Genomic DNA, 25,151 nt, shown 5'->3' with positions numbered 1-25,151 from the left:
GTTCTACATAATTTTGAATTCCAGATTTTCTTCCCTCCCTCCCCCCTCCTCCCCAAGGCAGCATGGAATCCCATATAACTTCCATGTATAACTTCTCACTGAATTAATTTACACACTAGTCAAGTTGTGGAGAAGAATTATAACCAATGGAATGAATCATGAGAAAGAAGAAAGAGAACCAAAAAAAACCAAACCCCAAAATCAAAAACAAAAGAGACAAAAAAAAAGTTTGCTTCTTTTGCAAATCCCCCCTCCCCCATCTTTCCTTATTCTGTCCTCTAGGTCAAAAAAGAAGTTAAATCCTCCTTCCACATTAGAGCTTTTCAAATACTCAAGATATTTGAAGATTGCTATCACTTCCAGCAACAACCCCCCACCCACATTACCTTGCCGAGATAGAGTACAATGGGATCATCACTTCTCCAGCTAGGCAACTGGGAGATAGAGTGGATTGAGGACTGTGCCTTAAGTCAGAAAGACTCAAATTCAAATCCAACCTCAGCCACTTACTAGCTAAACAAACCACTTGGGCTCTCTTTGGGCAAATCATTTAACCTTTGTCTGCCCCAGATTCCTCATCTGTAAAAAGGGATAAAACCAGCACCTACCTCTCAGAGTTGTCAGGGGGATCAAATGAGATAATGCTTGAAAGTGCTTAGCACCTAGCAGGCACCTAAATACTTGTTTCCTTCCTTATTAATCCCTATTGATATATTGGAGAATGGCATACTTCAAATTTGGAGTCCCTTCCTTTCATTAAAGGAACCAGATCCAATGGTTCCATAAATCTGAAAGTAAAACATGACCTTTTCTTCTCCTCCATATAAAAAATATGGAGGGAAGAGAATATTTGTAAGTGAAAAAGATGTATCAATGTGATTATGGTGATACTTCTCAGACTCAAACATAGAATATGAATTTCTGTTCCCTCTATTATCTCCTTTAGACCTACCAGTTGATTTTTTTTTTCTGATGAGCTACTCTGATTTAACTAGAAAAAGAAATCAGTCACTTTGTTACCTAGATAGATCAACATGGCATAGTGAACCAACCTAGTGTTAGAACCTAGAACTAGGAAGAGCTGGATTCAAATCCTTACACAGGTTCTAACTAGCTGTGTGACCCTGATCAAATCACTTAAAATGTCTCAGGCTATTTCCTTATCTGTACAAAGGAGACAATAAAAACACCTACTTTTAAGGAACATTGTTTCAATCAGATGAGGTAATATATATAAAGCCCATTTCCAAAAATAAAACTATATAACTGCGAGCTACCCTCATCAGAAATTTCACATTTATTACCAGATGAGCAGGCTGTACATAGTAATCAGAAATTGTCATGATGTCTTTTGTAACTGATATTCTTCAGAATCAGGTTTTTTTCCCCCATATTTTTGATACCAGGCCCTGAGAAAAGCAGCATGATTTGATGGATAAAGGGGTGACTTCCTGGTCAAGAAAGTCCTGAGCTTGAGTTCTGCCACTGACTGGGAGATGCTGGGCTATTCACCAAAACTTGCAGATTCACCTGCAATGAATAAATAAGTTACAAAAAATTACTGATCTGCATTGATAGAAAGGATTTCAAAACTGAAAGTTCTCTGCGCCAATTAAATTTCACTTTTGGATGTCCCAAACTATGGGGATTTTCATCATTGGAGGTACTGTATATCAATTAAATCTCACTTTTGGACTTCCAAAATGTACTGGGTACACACACGCGCACACACACACACACACACACACACACACATTCCTCCTCTGAAGAAGTTTACATTCTAGTAGGAGACATGAAAAACAATAAAATTGGTTAAGAAGAAAGAGTGCAAATGACTGGGGTGGAATTGTGAAAGCCTTCCATGGTGGAAGTTGTACTTGGATTATGCTTTGAAGGTCTAACAACAATAACAAAAGCAAAATCCTACAGCATTATTGTGCCAGCAAGAATTGGAGGCTATATGGGACTAGAAGAAGGGATTAGGGTTTGGTTCACAATATGAATAAAACTCATTTTTTATTTCTGTGCCTACTTTCTAAAAACCCCAACCAATCTCCCATTTCCAACTCCCAATAATAGAAAGCCACCACAAGATACATGTGAAATCACTCTTCCTTTTGCAAGTGTGTATGTGCACATGTATGTAATCACTTTTATTTTATATTCCATTGTTTCCATAATTACTCTACAAGCCTATGGCCGGGATCATGTGTAATGCACCACTGCCACATTGCTTGAATGAAAATTCAGTCAAGGAATTTCTGACTACAGTCATTCCCACTCCTGTCTCTCCCCCCTACCCTGCTCCATATAGACTTAGAGATTGTGATAGCGGAAAGAGCTTTATTGTTATCAGTGTCATCCAGTAATTATTTTGGTAGAAGCCTAAGGGTTTTCTTTCTTCTATTGGTTTCATAAAACTTTTTTTTTCAAACTTGAAAAAAGTCTGGTAGAGATATTAGAAGCTATTTCTCATGGGAATATAGGATGGAGGCAGTAGGATGGGAAACAAAATTAATCTGTCTGCCAAAGAGGAAGCAAAGGGGCAATTTCTTCATCAACCTTTACTTTTTTCTTTCTCAGAAGTTATTTTTTATTATAAATTTAATAATCATCAGTAAACGCAAATCTTTCAATATACAAGCAACAAAAAAATATTGAATTGAGTAACTGTGAACTCAAATTATATATTGTTTTAAACTATATATTAAATGAAACAAGGTAGTAAAACAACATTCTATTTGCTGCCATCTTCTAGATTCATTTTTTTTTCTTCTGCATAATTCTATTTCCCCCTTTAGTTAGTTTTTATTTTTTTAAATGTTCATTTTACTTTATTTTTAAAAACTTAACATGCATTTATCTCCCCTCTCACTCACCCTCTCCAATTTAAAAGAAAAAAAGAAAAAATATGACTTTGCAACAAATATGCCTAGTTGAGCAAAACAAGCAAGAAGATATTCATTATTTCTTAGGTAGCTCAGTCCAGTGTTCCTGACATCCTAATTTCAGTGTCCATTTCAACACAATGGGCAGGAAGCAGCCCTATTTTGAGGTGATTGCTGTGATTTTCACACAATAGCTTAGATTTGTGCAGATGTAGAAAGAGATCATAGAAGATGAGAACTGACATCAAGAGGACAAGATAGTTAATGAGGACAGTGGAACTTGGCATATGGTACAAAGAAGCAACTTCAAATATGCAGGACTGAATAAATGAACTTTGTCTCAATGTATTCAGGATCCTGACACCAAAGTCTTGGGGTATGGCAGAAAGAGCACTGAATTTGAAATCAGTGGAGCTCTGAATTCTGGCTCTTTCAATCACCACCCATTTAACCTCTCTCCTCTGGTTTCATCACCCATAAAATAATATGGTTAGATTTTGTTATGACTCTTCTTATAACTCTAAATCTCTTTATCTATTTATATGCTTGCTCCTGATGAAGTAAAAAAAATAACTTTCTCTAAGATGTCTTGTGAATGTTTGAAATGGGGGATTGATTTATCTATTTCGCCAGGCTAGCCAAAAGCATTTTGTTTTTCATGATTTTCTTGTGTCACTCATTTCTCTTCCCAATTTTTCCTCTACTTCTCTTACTTGATTTTCTAAATCCTTTCTGAGCTATTCCATGGGCTGTGACCAGTTTGTATTTTTCTTGGAGACTTTGGATGTAGTATCTTTGACTTTGTTGACTTCTTTTGGCTGTGTTTTTTGATCTTCTTTGTCATCAAAGAAAGATTCTATAGTCTGAGTCCTTTTACACTGCTTGCTCATTTTCCCAGCCAACTACTTGACTTTTGAGTTTTTTGTCAGGTTATGACAGCACTACTGATTTCAGAGCTACTTCTATTCTGAGGCGGTATGATGCTCCTCTCCTGGCCTGTGCTCTGGTCTGTGAGTGCGGACACTCCTTTCTGCCATGTAACTACCAGGAGGACTCCCTCTCCACAGCCACCATAAAGCTCTGCCACAGCAGTGCTCCTCCTTCCCCAAGAACCACCAACCAGGACCGTGACCCAAATCCAAGAAGGGCAAAGCAAGAGAACCTTGCCTCAGCACCTGCAAAGAGATCTCTGCACTCCCACTCTGATCAGCCACTTGATTCCCCCCACCGTCTTTGGGCCTGGAACTGTAGAAGTAGCCCTTGCTGCTGCTGCTGCTGCTGCTGCAGCCACCTCAGCCACCCCAGGGCTGCCAGACTGCATACTTCCCTCACTCAGATCCAGCAGTTTTCCCACTGACCCGCTAAGTTGTCTTTCGAGTTTGTGGGCTGAGAGGTCTGGTAACTGCCACAGCTCAGTGATTCAGGGCCCTAAGGCCTGCTCTACCCAGTCTACTTGGGCCTGGTATGTCCTGGCATGGCCCATGTAGGGCTGCACTCTGCTCCCAGCACAGTGCAATTGACCCTTCCCAGTGATCATCCAGGCCATCTTGGGCTCATTTCCTTCTCTAGTTCACTTTACAGATGAGGCAACTAGGAGGCAAACAATTGTCCATGGTCACACAGCTAGTAAGTTTCAAATCAGGGCTTCCTGACTCCAGGCTTGGTGCTCTATCAACTGTGCCCTCTAACTGCTTGGTAAAAGCCAATTAGTCAAATTCAAAGAAAAATCTTCTCCAAGATATTATCAACTCAAATTTTGGTCTTGCATCTCTAATGGATACCCTCATCTCTCTTATTTCTACATTTTAAACCTTTTTTATCTCTGCCTACTTTTTCTCCTTTTTTATTCCCATCTCAGAATTAAGGTCTTTCTTACCAATGTAAACCTCTCTAATTATGCCTTTTATACCATCCCCTTTCATCTTTGTGGTCCTTTTCCTGTTCTCTGCTCTCCTCTTTTCTACTTTCCTCTCCTTCCCTCTTCTCTCCTCTCCCATAAGCTTTCCAAATTTAATATTATAGTCCTATGAGATTAGGTATATAAACTACTTTGTAACTTAAAAAATTATAAATAAATGTAAAGTAGTATTATTATTAAGGTTTTATGGATCAGTCTTTTGCAAGACATCTAAGGATAAGACCTAATCAATTACATGTCAGAGTCAGAATTCTAAAAGATTTCAAGAGGCTAAAATGCCAGGATGCATTGAAGAGGATGATATTTAATAGAGCTAAATGTAAAGCCTGGTATTTGGGTTCAAAAAATCAATTATACATATTTAGATAAGACATGAGTAGACAGCAATTCATAAAATAAAAATAAAGATGTGGAGATTTTAGTGGTTTGTAAGTCTAGTAAGAGATAGTAATGTGACATGGTAGATAAGAAAACTAATTCAATCTTGAACTGTATTGAGAAAAAACATAATGTCCGGGAATAAAGATGGGCCAGCCACATCTGGAGTATTGCATTCAGTTCTGGGTGGTGACTTTTATAAAGGACACTTTATAATCTAGAGAGGAAGCTAACCGGAATGTGATGGTCCTTGAATTTGTGACATATGAGGGCTGGTTGAAAGAAGAAGGGATATTTAGAATGGAGATGAGGGTGGTATTATGGTACAGGGAAAAGAGCACTGGCTCTAGAGCCAAAAGATCTGGGTTCAAATCTGCTTCTGACACATTGTCTGTGTGATCTTAGGCAAATCACTTAACCTCTCCTTTCTATAAAATAAGGGAGTTGGCATCTGAGAGGATCTGAAAGGGCCTTTGAGATCTCTCTTTTTTTTCTCTAGATATGAAACTATGAACTAAAGAAGGGAAGGAAGGCTTGGCATGGTAGCTGTTTTCTAGTATTTGAACAGCCATCTATAATGTAGAAGAAAAATTAAATTAACTTTGTATGGGTCCAGGAACAAAATCAGTAACTTAAGTTGCAAAGGAATAAATTTATATTTAAATCCATTAACAATTATTAATTTTCTAAAAACAGGATAGACTGGGGAGACAGAGGTATACAAGGCAAAACCTTTATGAGTACTTGCTCAATTTTGGTAGAGAGAATTCTTTTTCAGATATGGGCTGGAATCAATGGCCTGAGGTCCTTTGTAACTATGAAATTAAATTATTTAACCAATTGGTGAAGCCCTCATGCAGTGCCAGTGCAGTTCATACTTCAGCAAAAAAAGAGATTTAAAGGCTACATTGAGTTTAAAAAAAAAGATCATGAAATTGAAGGAGCAACAGACACATCCTGTTTCTGTATAGGAGAGAATTAATCAGCATTATTAGTAGTTACATCTCTGTTTCCAACCACAGAGGAAACTGGCATAGTCCTAAAAATTATTCAATAAAGTGTTGTTTTTTTTTTAAGTGAAACACTTCATTAATCCCAGATACTCCTGCAATGGCATTATGGGTTATCACCCAATTCTGTTGACCCAGTTAAGCCATCCTTAATTTTATCCCTGATAGTCTATAATTAGGATTGTCTAAAATAGCCTGAACATAATCTGTGCCAGTACTTATCCTCACAAGGCAGAGGGCTTTTTGGAGATTTGTTCTTTTATCTTCTAAAGAGCTTTTTGGACATCCTGCACCAGGAAGCAGGAGGGGGGTGGGGAGGGAAGGAGAAAGTGTGAGGAACAACAGAAAACGAGGAGATAACCTTTAGCCTCCATTAATTTCCACTGAGGCTGTGACCAAATATTCTCTCCACCCTCCTCTGCTTATCAGATGTGCTAGATCTAGGCTGATATCAGGCTGTGCTCAGATTTGTGAACAGTACTGTCTGAGGAATGTAAAACCAAACAAAAACCCTGATCAGCACTGGCTATCCTGCTAAGCACCTGGTCAATCCAGCTGCTAACATTACACGAGGACCCTGCATTGTCCTGGCTTTGGGATATGCTGAATTTAATATAAAGGGGAGGCAGGTATATCACCTCCTTCCTCCCTCATACCCTCTGCCCCCCCCAGGCTCCCCAGAAAAATTAGGAGACTTGGTGCCTCTCAAATGCAAAGAAATTTGGGAAAGCCATATCGCTGGGGTTTTAAAGAACTCTGTTTTCTCTCTTACTGTCCTTCTCTCTGTCTCTGTCTCTGTCTCTCTGTCTCTCTCTTTGTCTCTGTCTCTGTCTCTCCGTGTCTCTCTGTCTCTGTCTCTCCATGTCTCTCTGTCTCTGTCTCTCTGTCTATCTCTATCTCTGTCTCTGTCTTTTTCCATATCTCTCTCTGTCTCTCTCTGTCTCTCTCTCTCTGTCTCTCTCTCTCTCTCTGTCTTTCTCTCTCTCTCTCTCTCTCTCTCTCTCTCTCTCTCTCTCTCTCTGTCTTGTACATTCAGACAGCTTGAGCTTGAGAGAGGAAGTGATTCTAATTCCAGAGTCTGGCCTGTCCCTCTGTCAATGGAAATGCCTGAAAGTAAAATGAAGTGATAATATCCTGTAGAATATTTCACAGAAAGAAATACAGAGGAAAATGGTAACCTGGGAATATATAGCTGATCTTAAAATAGACAGAATCACCAATGCCAGAGCAGATGCCAAGTACAGTAGATCATAAAATTGTACAAAGTTACCACTAACCAAGTGGATTCCACGTTTTCTCTAGGGAAGCCACTCCCTCAAAGTCAGAAGAGTTGAGTCTTTATTCACTGGTGCTATTACCATTTGTCAATGGCCCTGCCAGACTGCCTTTCTCTTCCTTTCTGTGCATCTATTATTGGCTTGCAAGTAAGGATCTTAATGACTGTAGCATACTGCCACAGGATTAATGACAGGTAGAGGGTAACTGTTGGTTCCTAGGTTATACTGTAAAGAAAGTTGGGGGCTTTTTGGTGCTGTCGTTTTTATTTTTTTTTCAAAGCTCTTCAAGACTCAACCTACTCCCAGCTTGACTCACTTCCCTCTCCCCCCTTCCTCCTTCCCTTCAGTCTCCACCACACACCCTTACAGTTCCCTTTTATGTTGTCTTCCCCCATTAGAATAAAAGTTGCTTCGGAAAATGACAAATGTTAGAGGTGCTTTGGAAAAACAGGCACATTGATACACTTGTTGGAGGATTTGTGAATTGGGACAACAATTTGGGTAAACAATTTTCGATTATGCCACAACAGTTGCTAAACTATGTGAAGTTGTTTGATCCAGTAATATACTACTAAAAGGTCTATATAGTCTAAATTGATAAAAGAAAGAGGAAGACTCCTGTAAGTACAAAAATATTTATAGGTTCTCTTTTTGTGGTGACAATGAATTGGAAATTAGGGGAGGAGGTGATCATCAACTGGAGAATTGCTGAGCCAATTTTGGCATCTGACTATAATGGTACACTATCATACTAGAAGAAAAAATGAAGGGGATAATTTCAAAGAAACAGAAAGATTTGTATGAACTGATGCAGTGAAATGAACAGAAGCAGGGGAAGAGTTTACATCATAACAACAAAATTATACAAATGAACAGCTTTGAAAGACAAGAATTTTGTAATGCAAAGATAAACCATAATTCCATAGGAACAATGATGAAAGAATGCTACTACCCACCTCTTGACAGAGAGGTGATGGACTAAATAAGCAGAGTGTGACACATTTTTTGATATGGCACTTTTTGATGTATCAAAATTTCTTTTGCTTGACAGTGTATTTCATACAAGGATTTTGTTTTTCTTTTCAGTGGGAGGAAGGTAGGAGAGGAAAATAAATGTTTGACAATTAGAAAAAATTAAATTAAGTTTAAAATCTCTTCTAAGGGCTCAGAGTAAGGGAATATTAACTCCTTTTATGTAACTAGGTAAAATGTTAAATAAACATTTGTTGAATTTATATATCTATGCATATATACATATATGTATATATAAAACAATGTAGCTTCTTGAAGATAGGGGCCATCTTATTTATTTATGTTTGTAAGTTCACTCTCAGTACAGTACCTAGTAAATAGTAAGAATTTAATATTTTGTCTGCCTGTCTGTCTGTATATCTATCATCTGTCTCTCTATCATTCTCTCTCTCTCTCTTTCTCTCTCTCTCTCTCTCTCTCTCTCACTCTCTTTCTCTAGGACAGCTAGGTGGTACAGTAATAGAACAGTGAACATTAGGTCAAAATGAACCTAAATTCAAATTTCACTCCAGATATTTACTACCTTTGTGACCCTGGGCAAGACAATTGACCTCTCTCTGCCTCAGTTTCCTCATCTGTAAATAGCACTTACATTACAAAATTGTTTGTTAAATCAGATGAGAAAATATTTGTACACTTAGCTAGTCACCCTGATTTATTCACTGAATCCAATCCAATCCAATGGCACATAGTGCTTGGCAAATAGTAGGCTCTTAATCAACGTTTTTTCACTCTGTCCCCTCCCCTTGCCATCTCCTATGAGAAGCTTTTCCTGATTCTTACAGTTGTTTAGTGCTTATTCTTTCTTCTTGGATTATCCTTTCCATACATGCCCACACAATTGAATGTAAGGTCCTGAAGGACAGAACTAGTTTGATGCTTCCTTTGTAGCTAGCCCAGCATCACCACTACAGTATCCAGCACTTTGTAGGTCCTTAATAGAAGCTTGATAGATCAGACTGGTTTCACTAAATGAATCAGGATGACTAGCAAGGTTGAACTTTGACTCACAAAGAGTGGTGATACTTAGCTTTGAAAAATTCAATACTCCTTTTTTCTGTGAGGTATAATAAAGTATCTGCAAACTGAAGAGGGGTGGGGTTAGAATTGTAAAAGTCAGTTTAAAAGCCAAGTTAGAAAACCCTTATTGGTTTGCTTAGAACCAAGAAGAATGGGGTTCTAGAGAAAAGATATATTTCCAAAGATGTCTGCTACCTTGGCAGGAAAGAGAAAAATGGAATTAGGAAGACTTTCATGGAAAAAAGTCCTTTTGTCCTTTTCTCTGTGTGTGTAGACCTGGGCAGTGGCTTTTCTTACTTTATGCAGGTCTTCACTTTGTTTTTGTATAGAGGTTCTCTAATTCAGATAAGTGGTCCTTCATGTTGGACTGAGCTAGGCCTACATATTAGGAATCAGAAGAGGCTTTACAATTTAACAACTCAGAGTAGTGGCTCAGTGCATAGAATGCAGGATCTGTAATCAGGAAGACCTGAATTCAAATCCAGTTTCAGACATTTACCAGTTGTGTGACACTGGGCAAGTCAACTTAATCCTGTTTTCCTTAGTTTCCTCGTCTGTAAAACGAGCTGGAGAAGGAAATGGCAAACCAGTATCTTTGCCAAGAAAACCCCAAATGGGGTCATGAATAGTTGAACACGACTGAAATGATGGAATGACAACAAAAAGTTCTTTAACATCTTGAAGGAGAGAAAAAAAAACAAAAAAAACCAAAAGTGAACTGAGCTAAAGAAATCAGAGGTGGGAGTAGGGATCTATAAGAGAGGGAAAGGAAAAGGAAAAAATGACAAACCCAAAAGAGCCAAAGGAAATCTGGACTGGAAAACTTCTCTGGGACCATTACGACATGAGACAGTATACATTTAAAAATATATTATGGAAAGTTTCCTACTAAAAATGTATTCAGGAACAATTACTTCTGATCCCCAAATGCACAAAAAATGAAGTGATTTTAAACTTCAGGGATCCCAGGCTGGAGTCTTGCCAGGCCATTTGAACATATACAATTTCATTGAAAAAAGAAGGACTTGGTGTGTGAAAGGGCTATGCGACCATGATTTGGGGCAGAAATTAGGAATTGGGGGGGCAGTGTTTGCAAGTGTTGCCACTCAAGTGGTTTCTCTTTTTTTGACATTCAAGTTAGAAATTTGTCCACTCTTGGCAAAACAGAACTTCCTGTTTCAAAGGAGAAGGGCTTATTTTAAAAAAAAGTCTCAGAAGACTTCTTGTACATCAAATAATTCTTATAAAATAGTATTTTGATGAGTTGGAAACACATGGCTTGCATTTCCCCTCAAGATACACATGGGTTTAAAAAAACTATGGGATGGGGTGAGGAGGGGGAATGATTTTGGCAAAAAATATATTTAAGGTTTTCTCTAATCTAAAGTGTTTGGGAAGAAATAAACACAGATTTTTAACAAGTCAGGATATAGCCAGATTCATGCTTTTCAAAAAGAAAGTGAGAATCGAAGTAATGGGATATTTGCTATAAGAATGTTTGAATGTCAGTGTGAGCAATAAGCTAAGAAGTTTTGCCTTCACGAGGCTTCCCCCCTTTACAAATCTGCATGGATTCCTCAGAGCCAAACTTTAGAACAAAATCTCAATCACGAAATTGGAGTGAACAGCAGACATTTATGCAACAAAGCACCAGATGAAACCAAGTTCATATTTCCCCGTGGATTAGGAGACCCTGGTTTATGCTTGAATACACCCAGTGGTAGAAAGAGAAATGACTTGCCCTAGAAACCCTGAATGTGTTACTGCTCCCTTATCTGCATCTTGTTATGATTTCCATATTCATAGGGTTGTGAGATCCCTGTGTGGCATTCCCTTGTGTTCTATAACTGAATGTTAATAATATGTAACTAGAACTATTTCCTTATTAGAAGATTTAAAAAAGGAAGAGGATAGGAAGGGAGAGGTTGTTCTGACAGTCTCAATTATTCACTTCTTTACCATCATTAGTATGCCACTTGAACTGGAGTACTTGGTTCGTATATGAAAGAACTAAAGTATATTCAATACTGACATAAGGAGGGGCAGCTACGTGGCGCAGTGAGTAGAGCACCAGCCCTGGAGTCAGGAGGGACCTGAGTTCAAATCCTGGTTCAGACACTTCACATACTAGCCATGTGACCTTGGGCAAGTCACTTAACCCCAATTGCCTTGCCTTCCCCCCCTCAAAAAAAACCCCATTGATATGGGGAGATCTATTTAAGTGCTAGTTAAGGGACTAGGACCATAAATTTAGAACTGAAAGGGCCCTTAAAAGTCATCTGATTCAACAACCCTGCCCCCTTTTTGAGAGTTTCCATGACTTGTTCAAGGTCAAACGGCTAAAATCTTGCAAAGCCAGCAGTTGACCATACGTAACTTAGAATAGTATTTAATTGGTATATAGATAATCTTGAGTTATTTCATTTCACCAGAGTTTTGGAATAGAGAGAAGGAAGGCTGCAGATTCATGAAGAGTGATGCCAAGTTCACCCTAATTGCATCAACAACCACAGATGTATTCAATACCTTTTTTCCCCTCTATTTACTTTATTCAATCAATTATATCAGCCTAGCCTGTGTGCTTTCACAAAGTAAAAGAACTTTAAAAATATTAGTCATAGATTGATAGATTTATAACTGGAAGGGATTTCAGAGGCAAACAAATCAAATCCGTCCCATTTTATAGGTGGAAAAAATGAGACAGAAGTTAAGTGCTCAGGGTCAACTCAGCTGGTCAGAGTCTGAAGCAAGATTTGAACTCGTCTTCCTGACTTCAAGTCCAGCCCTTTATGCACTGTGCTTCCTCTTAATTTAATACTTTCTCCACTTCCTCCTCCTTGAGCTAGCCTGCATTCTCCGCCCCCAACCCAAAAAAAAGGGAGGATTGAATCCTATAGCCTAGAAGATTTAGCCTATTTTAATAAAAACTCATATTTCATCAGAGCTTTAAGATTTACAAAGTATTTCTAAAACATTATCTCATATTAGGTTCATAATAACCTTGTGAGATAAGTAATATTATTACGCCTGTGTCACAAATGGAGAAATTAAGACTGAGTAATTTGCTAAGGATTACATTGCTAGTAAGTATTTGCAGAATTCAAACCTAAGCCTTCTTGATTACAATTTTAGAATTTAAATTAGGCCACACTGATTCTTTTTGGAGTTTAGTTGCTTATAGGTCATTGGCCCAGTGGATAGTGTGCTGGCCTTGGAATTCAGGATGATCTGAGTTCAAATTTGGCCTCAGACACTTACTAGCTGTGTGACCTTGGGCAAGTCACTTAACTTTATTTGCCTCAGTTTCCTCTTCTGTAAAATGAGCTGGAGAAGGAAATGGCAAACCATTCCAGTATCATTGCAAAGAAAACCCCAAATGGGGTCATGGAGAGTTGGACATGACTAATTGATGAAACAACAGCAAAAGTTCATTAGTTGGGTAACTATGTATCCTCCAAGAATCAAGTCACCTCTTAAGTGAAGCCTTCTTTGAATTCTCTATGCTACTCCCACTTACCAGCCAGAAATGATTCTTACAAGTTAGATTTAGGGAAAGCATATTTCAAAAGGTTAAGAGGAATGCTAGATAGAACCCCGTCAATTAAAATGGAACTGAGAAAGTTAGTCCTGGAAGGACAGTCAACAACAAGATTCTAAAGACACAAAGAAAAACAATTTCCATGAGTATGAAAAACAGGATTTACCTGAAGATTCCAATGTGGATGTGCAGGAGACTCACCAACCTACTCAGATTTTAAAAAGAAGTGTTCTGGCGATTGAAGCAAGGTCAGTTACTATAACCATAAAGTTATTTTCTTTGTCCTTCACTTTTCTACAGCAATTGACTATCCTTCCTCATCTGACTTCTCAGAGGACTTTTTGGCTAATTATCTCATACTTAATTGGATCTAGCCTATTATTGCAGTTGCCTGCTGGTAAGTTTAATCTTCCTCCTGTAGTAGACAGTAAGCCTTAATCCCTGTTCCTGATTGTTAGTGCTCTCTCTAAAATTAACTTTTTACTTTGTATGTATTTTGCATGGATACATACATACATGTCTATGCATACACATACATGTATGTATATGTACATATATACAAGTATGTGTATACACACACACATATATATATACACATATATATATATACACACATGTATATACACATCTGTGTTCATATAGGTGTCATTTCTCTCCAGTAAACTATAAGTTCCTTGAGGCCTTTTGTGTTGTTTTTGTCTTTGTGCCTATGCTGTCTAATACAATTTCTGCTATACTGTCAGCCCTTAATAAATGCTTGTTGAGTTGACTTGAATAATGCTAGAGATGATTGAGGTTCATTGTCAGTTTTGAGGATTGGCATCAGGGCATCAGGGCATCAGGGATCACAACTGTAGTTACAGCACACTCTCACTATTAGACACAGAAAATGAGGCAGGATGGCTATGATCCATTAGTGTTCATGATATTCAGGTGGACTGAGGATTCTTAGATAATCTGTCCTTGTGCTGTTTTCTGTGTCAATTACTTTTGACAATATATGCCTTCCATTTTAGATCTGCTTTTTTCCCCCATTATTTTCTAAAAAAATATTTCGCATTTTGTGAACTGATCCAACCATTCTACAAAGCACTTTGGAACCATGCCCAAAGGGCTATAAAACTGTGCATACCCTTTGATCCAGCAATACCACTACTAGGTCTATATCCCAAAGAGATCACAAAAATATTTATAGCAGCTCTTTTTGTGGTGGCAAAGAATTGGAAACTGAGGGCATGCCCATCAATTGGGGAATGCTGAACAAGTTGTGGTATATGAATGTAATGAGATACTATTATTCAGAAAAACTTGGAAAGACCTACATGAGCTGAAGCTGAGTGAAGTGAGAAGAACCAGGAGAACACTGTACACAGTAACAACATTGTGTGATGATCAACATTGATAGACTTAGCTCTTTTCAGCACTACAATGATCTAAGACAATTCTAAAAGTTTCATGATGGAAAATGCTACCCACATCCAGAAAAAGAACTATGGAGTTTGAATGCAGATTGAAGCATACTATTTTCTCTCTCTTTTTTTTTTCTTTTTTGTGGTTTTTCCCTTTTGTTCTGATTCTTCTTTCATGACATGAAATATATGTGTGTGTGTGTGTGTGTGCGTGTGTGTGCGTGTGTGTGTATATATACATATATAACCTATATCAAATTACTTGCTGTCTTGTTGAAAACTATCTTTACATGTAGTTGAGAAAAATTACTATTAAGTGGGGGAAAAAGAAAAAAAAGAGATAGGATATGAACTAGGTACACGATAAAACAAAGTGGATCATGTAAAGGAGCAAAGTAAGGCATATTTTGTCAGACAAGGCCAATGATTTAGTTTTACTTAACTGCTCTTTGGTATAAGAGGGGTTGAGGATTGAGAGTATTTCAAACTAACCAAGTAACAGATTTTTATTAAGTGTCTACTATGCACCAGGCGCTGTGATAGAAATTTTTTAAAGCATGAATAAAACATGACAAAAACGTTTAATAAATAAAATAAAATATTTCCCATTAGCTAATGAAATTATTACTTTCTATTTAGCTCATTCAGATTTTTAAGGAACACAGTTCCTAGATGAGATTCACTATAAAATATTCTAAACTACTAATTCTCCTTGCCATTCTTTCCTCCCTAACTGACATTGTCTTTACCAGTGCATTTTGTATGTCCTGTTCCATTTTTCCAGTACTTTTTTAGTTCCTATGGCTGCCATGTTCTTTTCTCTGAGGCTCTATGCAGACATGTTTTGGAGTCCCACTCTTCTGGGTTTACTTCCTGCCTTCTCTCAGTCCATAGTGTTTCTTTATTGTGTTCAGTGTTTTCTTCTCTTCGTACTTATCTCTAGCCTCAGTTTTTGGATTGGATCTTTGTATTTGGTTATGACTCTGCTTCCTCCCATGCTGTTGAATGCTGTAGGCAGGCTTTGCTTAGTTCTTGATAAGAGAGCTAAATCTACATCCTATCTTCTGCAAGGATTCATGAGTTTTCTGATGCCTTAACTTAGGTTTTGGCTCTGGAGGCTTCTTTCCCTTATTCTTCTTGCACAATTCTAAATCTGGCATTGATTCTGCCTCTTGCTATGACCCTAATAGACCCCAATCAAATGTTGTTGATTGCACTGGTAGGAGATCTATTGAAAGATCTGATTCTTTGCTTCTTAAAGTCTTCCCTGGCTCTTTCTCCTGTTGCGACACCTTTGTGGCTTGGGCTTAGGCTGCCTGGGCAGTGGACTGCCCAATTGCTGGTCTAGTCTTATTTCCTGTATTAGTTCAGACAGGACTGTTTGGATTCTGGGTCAGATAGGTTCTTTTTGGAGGCTGGGTGAGGTCTGGCATGCTTATGCACTGGTCTGGCTCTGTCTCCTATAAAGACCCACAGTAGGTTGCCTGGGGCCTGCCCTAGGCACTGTCCTGAACTTGTCTCCTGAGGAGGGCATGGGCTGCCTGAGATTGTAACAGGAACTGATTTGACCCCATCTTCTGCTATGTCTGTATGTTTTGCCTTCCACCTACCCCATCTTGTTTCCACTCAGGTTCCCTAAGATTTTGGCTGTCTTTTGTGTGGTCCTGGACTGAGTAGAATAGCTGATTTATCACCATTTAGTTATTTCAGTTGTGTCTCACTCTTTGTGGTCCCATTTGGGGTTTTCTCGGCAAAGACACTGGGGTGATTTGCCATTTCCTTCTCCTGCTCATTTTACAGATGAGGCAACTTAAGCAAACAGGGTTAAGGGACTTGTTCAGGGTCACACATCTAGTAAATATCCGAGGCCAGATTTCAATTCAGATCTTCCTGACTTCCAGGCCCTGTGCTCTATCTACTGTGTCACTTGGCTGCTCTGGGAGAAGATGATGGACATTTGAATTTGGTTTTCTCTATCATTGTTCTTTCTGGTACATGTTTAGAGGTTTCCCAGGGTGTCTGGGGTGGGGGTCGGGGATGTCAGGGATCCTTAAGTCCTAACATGATGAAATCTTTCTCTGTGAGCCACTAGTTTTCAATTACTTTATGCATGTACCATATTATCAGTATTATCCAGTAAAACTTTGATAGGAAGCCGTGATCATTTCTCTTTAGAAAGGCTTGCAATCACACAGGTACAATTTTGGGAAGACGCTCAGAACATGGACAAACCTTACAACTACCTCCTTTGTTTCTCCAGATAAAATGAAGACAACAATTCTAACACTCTCTCCCCTCTAACTAGAAGCATTGCCTCTCCCTTTTCATCTAATGGCTTTTGTGCTTAACATCAACAAAAATTTTATTAAATTCAATTTTGTGAGAAGCAAGCAACCAGACAAAAGCCCCATGGTTTCAAACTGGAGTTGGAAAACAAAAACCTCAAGAGACAAAGGAGCTTTTTCAGATGCTAAGGACACCAGGGAAGAATTTCCTTCTTTGCAAAGATAAGATTGTGGGGTTGGACTTAAGTAGAAACTGAGAGGAAATGAGCACAGAACAGAGGTAAGCTTCACAGGCTGAACATCAAGCAAAAACGAGTCTAGGAATCCTTGTAAATGTTGCTATTCAGGCATGCCTGTTACAGGACACAGACTTTTACAAGAACAACTCCCAAAATTTTGTCAGAATTTTCAAATAATTAGTCAATGAAAGGAAAGTTACAACTAGAGAATCTGAGTTAGAAGGAACCTTAGAAGTTATGTGCTCCAAATCCATTCCTGATGAATTCCTATACAACATTACTGAAAAATGTTTAAATAGTCTCTGTTTGATGACTTTCAGTGATTGGGCAATGATTACCCCATGAGACAGGTCATTCCAAAATTTTCTATAACCTGAAGTAATGTAGAGGGTCTAGTGCATTTTCTAGATCATTGATGTCAAACTCAAATTGAAATGGGAGTCACTAAACCATGCATAAAGATCCCTTTGGAACCCATACTATTATTTTAAATATAATATTATCTCTATTTTATTATATTTATATTTATTTTGTTAAACATTTCCAACTACATTTTAATTTGGTTCAGGGCACACTTGGGAATGTTACGGGCTGCACATTTGACCCCTCCATTCTAGATGACAATTGTGAAATTATGTCACACATCCTACCTGGCTCTTCTCTCCACCAAGTTAAGTATCAAAATCCTTCCAGTGAATCGTCACATAACCTGGCCTTGAGTTCAGCATCCTTATCTACTCTTCAATTTCTCAGTACTTTGATAGAGCAGTGTCTTTATTCAGTCTACTTTTGTAGATATCAGCCTCCTCCATGTTTTTCCATTCTGTCCAATTCTGCTCTCGGGGTTTCAGCAAATGCTTAATCATATATGGGTCCCAAATCTTTTAATATCTTGAGGTTGCCAATTTTATGCTCTCATTTTACTATTTCTACATAACTAGCCCTCCTTTTTTGGTCTCAAGTGTTTATGATGTTTCTTACCTCACTTCTTGAACACAGGACATAGGGGAATCTATGTTACAACCTTCTGATACCCCAGTGCTTCTTCAGATTGCCCTCAGAGTCATCTGATAATTTGCTACTCTGTAATTTGTAGTTACAGACCAGTAGGCAGCACCTGGATGGAGCCTGGGGCAACTAGGTGGTAGAATGGATAGATTCTTGGGCCTGGAGTTAAGAAGACCCATCTTCCTGAGTTCAAATCTGGCTTCAGGCACTTACCAGCTGTGTGATCCTGGGCAGTTCACTTAACCCTGTTTGCCTCAGTTTCCTCATCTGTAAAATGAGCCAGGGAAGGAAATGGTTAAACCATTCTAGTATCTTTGCCAAGAAAACCCCAAATGAGGTTACAAACACTTGAACACAACTGAAATGATTAAACAACAATATATAGAGCCTATTATGTGCCAGGCATTAGGCTAAGCATTTTACAAACACCATCTCATTTGATCTTTCCAACAATCCTGGGAGGTAGGTGCTAAATGATACACCACTAGACAAATATTAGTGTTAAAGAAATAAACTTTATGCTGCATGAGTATTTTATATGTGCTTATTTTCATTCTCATTAGAATATAAGCTCATTGGTTGTAGGGATTATTTTATTCTTTGTATACCCAATACCTTTCATGGTGTCTGGCACATAGCAGGCACTAAAGAAATATTTGTTGATCGATTGACTTTTATAGAAGCAAACAGTTTAGGACCATTGAAAATCTTTTATAATCTCAAATGCAATCCAGTCAGATCTCCTCCTACTCTACTCTGGGCACAATTCTTTATCCATCTGTTAGGGCTGTCTAAAACACTGATGTACTAAGTTAACTTCCATCCAGCTGCAAGTCATGATCTGGAGAAAACCTGTTTTACATCCACTTTATATTTTCACTGTGGGTGGTTTGAATAATTATGAATTTTGCTGAGGAGCCTGTGTAGTTTTTCCAGGGCTTGATGCAATTAGTGCCATGCCATCTGAAAATATGAAGTTGAAGAAATTGCCATCAATAGGGAAACCATCTTTTCTGATGCTGAAAAGTGTATCCTTTATGACAGTGGCAAACACTTTATTTGAGAAATGTCTCCTTGCTCTATGCATCATTTGACGTTAATACCAAGCAGACCATCGGAACAGAATTATCCCCAGTGTTGCATCAGTCAGAGAATTTTGAACGATTTTAAAGGATGCATGGGAGATACCACGCAGATGTTAAAAGTAAGTTTTTAAGGTACTATTTTATTCTAAAATATTTGTTATATAAGTCAATTTTTTAAAATAAAATCAGCATACTGACAACTTCTGTTCTTTATTCCTCTAAATTAATTCTGTAGAAAATTGTCTGCAAAAAACAACTTTCTCCCCCTCATGTTTTTATCATCATGCCAGCGATAAGCATCGTCTAATCACTTACAGATTTTATGGAGATGACAAAGTGGGCATCTAGGGTGCTTATCACTTTTGGATTGTCTTTTTTGATTAAAAATAAAACATCATCCATGATCCTTTTTATTCTTGGATCCCTTCTTTAAGGCATCTTGAAACTCACATCCTGAGACTCTTTAACATTGTGTTAGTTGTAACAGATCATGACTATGTCCAGGGACCTTAACCCAGCTTCCATTTGTTAAGTGGTGTTGCTATTTCCTCACAAGGTATAACCCGGTACTGAGGTGACAGATTCAAAATGGATGGTTTTACTTTTGTTATTCATATGAAAAGATCACATTAGATATGTCAGCAGATTTTTTTCTCTATTTTGTAGCTATCCAGTTTGATTTACAAACTATCTCAGGATCAACTGTCTAATTTAACTAGGTCTCATGTCAAGGTCTCTAAGTTTTTTACCTCTTTAACTTCTTTTCTCCTGTTTTGTGAGTTTATGTTGTATAATTTCTTCAATCATCTTTCCTGATAATAAGAAAAAGAATCAATAAAAGCTCACATATATGAGGTACTTTAAGATTTACAACACAGTTTTCTCTCAGCTGACTCTGTAGCTAAAGTATCAATAAAGTAACCCAAGTACTATTATTCTCACTATAAAGATTATGAAACTGAGGCTCAAAAAGTGATTTGACAATAGCTAGTATTACATGTAACTAGAATTACAAGGGAACATGTGCTCTAGATTGGGGATGTCCTTTCATTCCACCTCCTGCTGAGCCAGGAAGTGTCCTGCCATAGTGCCAAGGCAATACTCAGTGCCTATGCCGGCTATGAATATGCTGGCGTAGTTCTAAATTGCAAAATATAACCAACTCTCTTCATTGAAGGTAGAACCAAAACATTTATTCAAACACCAGAAAGCCAAATCCAGCACAGCAACAAAGAAATCTATATACATTATCAATGCAGGGGGCACCGACAACCCCAAGCCTTCCCTCTGTTAGGGCCTTCCCACAAATGAGCTCCCTCTCTCACTCACACTAGCTGCTGCTCCATGTCTCTAGCTCTCCCAGCTCTGATTGCTCTGTCTCACTTCCTCTCAGCTCTGCTCCACCCTTACTGCTCCGCCCGTTCAGCAAACTCCTCCCACCACAGGCTCATGTGATTCAGACTTCTACGTGACTCAGACAGGTCACATGGGCCTATTAATGGATAATATCTTCAAATTGTATTAATAATACATTCAATACATTAATAATATACCTGCTTGCTGAAGTGATTTCTGGTCTTTTTTGGCCTTCTAGATATGATTAGTGTTTTGCATCAATGAAAATATTCTAAGAAAATAGCGATAAAATTAATGATTTTACTTTTGCCCATTTTTAGTGTGAATAATTTGTTTGATGAAGTTAAGTTGGAACAGCTGTAATCAACGAATATATTTTCACCTTTATCACTCTTGTAAGTTAGTGTTATTCTAATCTTTGCTCTAAGCATGTCACGGGTGGGTAGTTTCTGTTACTTCACAAAGACCACACATCTTCCTCTGTTAGCATTTCCATTCATAAAATTATTTAAGAACCAATAACTCATTTTTTGAAGTTACTGCAATTCTCATAATTAATTGGTGTTCACACTGGTTTGAGTCCTGTTTCTGTATGCAGTTGTTTTCTTGCCTTTAGGACATTTCAATTTCATTTTTCTATGATGTTAGGTGTTAACTACATTCAGCTCTTTCAAATTTACTCCTTAAAGAAAGTATTCATGATTTTACAAGCATTAAGCTTTGAATAGTTGCCAAGTTAATATGAAACAAGCAGTTCTCAAAAGAAGAATTAGAGACAATTCACAGCCATATGAAAGTATGTTCTAAATCACTAATATTAAAAGTTCAAATTGAAGTAATTGTGAATTTTTACTTTATAACTAGCAAAAAACTATCAAAGATGCCCCCCCAAATGGTAATAGTCATTGTTAAATGGGCTATGAGAAGACAGGCACATTGATACATTGTTGGTTGAACTGTGTGTTGTTCTATTTTGAAAAACAATGTGTAATTATGCAAGGTTTATGATTCAACTGTTTATACTCTTTGACCCAGGAATTCTTCTGCTGGGCTGGGTGCCACAAGGAGGTAAAAAAAGAGAGAAAAATCCTACACAATATTCACATGCTCAAAGGAATTGGTGATCTCATCAATTTGGGAGATCTTTACAATGTTACAAATCATACTTCATCCATGTGTACCCATCTCATGTAACTCTTGTCCATTATCTTTCATATTTTCTCCACAGAGAGCTAACTCAACCTACTAGAGACCTTTCTTTCAACTGAAATTTCAAAGGTACTAACATAGCACTCTGGCTGTCAACCTGTCAATTTTTATTCTCATCACATGAAAAGCCTATCTTCTTTTCCAATTATATATTTCCTTGATGACATGTTTTGCTTCTCTTTTCCTATGAATAATAAGATTTTAACCTACATGTATGTATGTATATATATATATATATATATTTATACACACATACTTATATATGTGTATATAGGTATGTATGTGTATATATGTATATATATATATATTTATGTGTGTATGTGTGTATAGATAGATAGATATAATTTTTTTCTTTTAATCCTCACAACAGGTAGGTGCTAGTATTATCCTCACTGTACAGTTGAAGAAACTGATACAGATAGAGGACAAGTTACTTGTCCAGGATCACATAGCTATCAAGTGTCTGAGGACAGAGTTGAACTCTGGTCTTCCTGATTTCAAAGTCAATGCTCTATCCACTGAGCTACCTAGCTGCCTCTAAAAATGAAAAAGGAAAGGAAGGATGGAAGGAAGAAAAAGAAAGAAAATCTAGACCTTTGTGTCCATTGGGATTTTGAGATCAATAAAAGAACTAGGAATTTTCTTGAAGGTAATCTAGTATCCATTCCTTCTCCTACTAAAGTCCAGGCCAACTCCGTGTCTGTGTGTATTCTGTGTCCCTAGTTCATATACTGATTGACAAGGTCTATAGATTTTCTTTTTTCAAATGCTTGCAATAATTTGACAGATAAACATTCTTTACCTACTTGGTCTTTCCTAGGTAGGTGCTCAGACTAGCCTTTTGCAGTTGGTTATAGATCTTTTCCAGGAGACTCTAACATGTTCTAAAATATGATATAACCAGAATAATGCCATATACAAACAAGAATATTTGGAAGGCCTTATCCATAAAGAATTCCTGTTTGACTTGGACTCTCTCCTAGATCTCTCCCATTATGGGAGTCAATACCTTAGACAAGCATGATCAACATATAGATATATACACATACATACATATATATGTGTGTATGTATGTATGTACATAGATAGATAGATAGATAGATAGGTATGTATATGTGTGTGTGCAGACATATATGCATATATAGACCTATAAATGTGTGTACACATTTTTTTTTGGCCACATCTGATATTAAAATCAGAGATTGCTGAACAGGCTTATTTTAGTTGTTATGTCTCAAGAAATCTTGAGTGATTTTGACAGATTGGTGAGAAAAATCTTATTGAAAAAAGTCTTTAAGGTGTCATTTTATTCTTCCAAATCAAATATTTTCTCATAATTACAAACAATAAGTACAGTGAGGTCTTATAGTCTATGTTTTTCAGAGAATTGCAAAATAGACAAAATGGGGTTATTATTGAATATAGCTCATAAAGCCTGACTGTTCCCTACTAATATCTTCATCAAGGACATCCAAAATTTGTATACAGATGAAGAGAAATCTTGCATTAAAATTTTATATAAATGGGAGAGTTGACATATATGTTGGTAGTTATTGATGTTTTGTAGGTCACCTTTTTGGTATTAATAAAGTTCAAGTTTTTTTGCATAGTTTTGGCAACTTACTCTCCAACAGATACCATGCTGTTGATCCTTCAATCACCTCAAAATCACATATTTTACAGGATGGATCTCTTCTATATATACTTGATTCAATACTTTTCTATTCTTATTCTCTTTGATGTCATTACTAACTGCTCTATAAGAACATCTGGGATTGTGACGTTAAAGTCCAAGTTTGGTAGTTCCACTGTCTATGATGGTGAACAGTATGTTATGTGAAATATTTACAGATCTTTTCCATTTTTTTCTACTTCTATTTTTATTCTTAAATACCTTGAAACAACTTTAGCTGGGCCTCTTAGTAGACATTTTAAAAATTGGTTTTACTCTCCACTGCTTTGCTCTGCTTAACGAGGAAATACTACTCATAACCTTCCATTATAATTTCCATATAATTTTTAAAATAAATTCATGTTAGAAATTCGTGTTACTTTTTTTGGTTTTTCCCTATCTGCAATAGAGAAATTTGAATTCTACATGTGCTTTTGATCCATATCATCTCATCTTCTCCATCATATCGCATCCTCAGTTACCTTCCCTCAAATTAGCAACCTCTACCTATTAGCTAACTTGAGTAAAATGTTTTTTGAACTTTTAAGTGCTAACTATTTTTATTATAATTGTTATTACTAATCAACTAGCTTCTTCCCTACTGCTTTCAAACCTTCCTAAGTCTATGTCACCCTTAAAAAAGCCTTCAGTATGTCTTATCCCTTTATCAGTCAAATGTCTGGAAAAAATTGTCTATGCTCTAGCAAAAATGGTAGATTAGAAGGATGCAGAATAGCTGAACTTTTTCCAGCATTTACCACACAAAAATAAAGAAGACATATCAACTGACTCTTGATCGGGAAACATGGAGGAAAAATACAATGAGTCAAACTACGGGGTCAGACAGAAAGATCTCCCAACAGTGTGGACAGGTTCTACGCAGGAAAGGAAACAGTACATTCCAAAGTGATTCTACCTTGGCTGTGTCTTTCATGTGGGGCCCATTCTCTTCTCTGACACTACCACCATCCTGGTGCAAGGTCCTCATTACTTCATGCCTGGACTATTGCAATAGTTTGCTGGTTGGTGTTCTAATCCCAATTCTTTCCCCTTTCCAATTTATCCAGCGCTCAGATGTTGAAATGATCTTTCTAAAGCTCAAGTCTGACCATTTAACCCCCTCACTTAAACTTCAGTAGCTCCCTGTCACATCCAGAATCAAATAGAAAATACTCTATTTGTCTTATAACTACTTTTAACCTTAGCCCATATTGCCTTTGCCTATCATCTTGCTCTGACTGGCAAGTAAGGCATCTTTTTCCCTAAGGCTTTTTTTTAATGGTGGGGGTGGGGCACAATATCTGTAGCAATATATTTTCACCAGTTAAACGTCTGTATAAAATTATCATAATTGAGGCTGATGTAATTTCTATTATTCATTTCATATTTTCCTTACTATTTACTTGGTTAAATAATTCAGAGTTGTTTTATTTCAGTTGAATGTCATATAATATAATCATTGTTATTCTTTCTTTTTTCTTTTTTTACTAATTCAGATCAATTTGAGAATAGAAGAGCAAGTTACGGTATATGAATATGATGGGATACTATTGTGCTATAAAAATAATGACAGGGGTAGTTTTAGAAAGACCTTGGGAAACTTATATGAATTGATGCAAAGTAAAGTGAGCAGAACCTGAAAAACAATTTAGACAGTAACAGTAATATTGTAAAGCTAATCAACTGTGAAAGACTTATTAACTCAATTTTTAAAAACTCACAATGAAAAATATTATCCACCTCCAGACTGAGAACTGATGGACTCAGAGTGATGATTAAAGCAGATTATTTCTCTTTTACTTTTTTTTTCTCTTTAGGAACATGATT

This window comes from Trichosurus vulpecula, chromosome 1, assembly GCF_011100635.1.
Source record: "Trichosurus vulpecula isolate mTriVul1 chromosome 1, mTriVul1.pri, whole genome shotgun sequence".
Lineage (NCBI taxonomy): Eukaryota > Metazoa > Chordata > Mammalia > Diprotodontia > Phalangeridae > Trichosurus > Trichosurus vulpecula.
The sequence above is the reverse complement of the archived record's forward strand: the minus strand, read 5'-3'. Positions refer to the sequence as shown.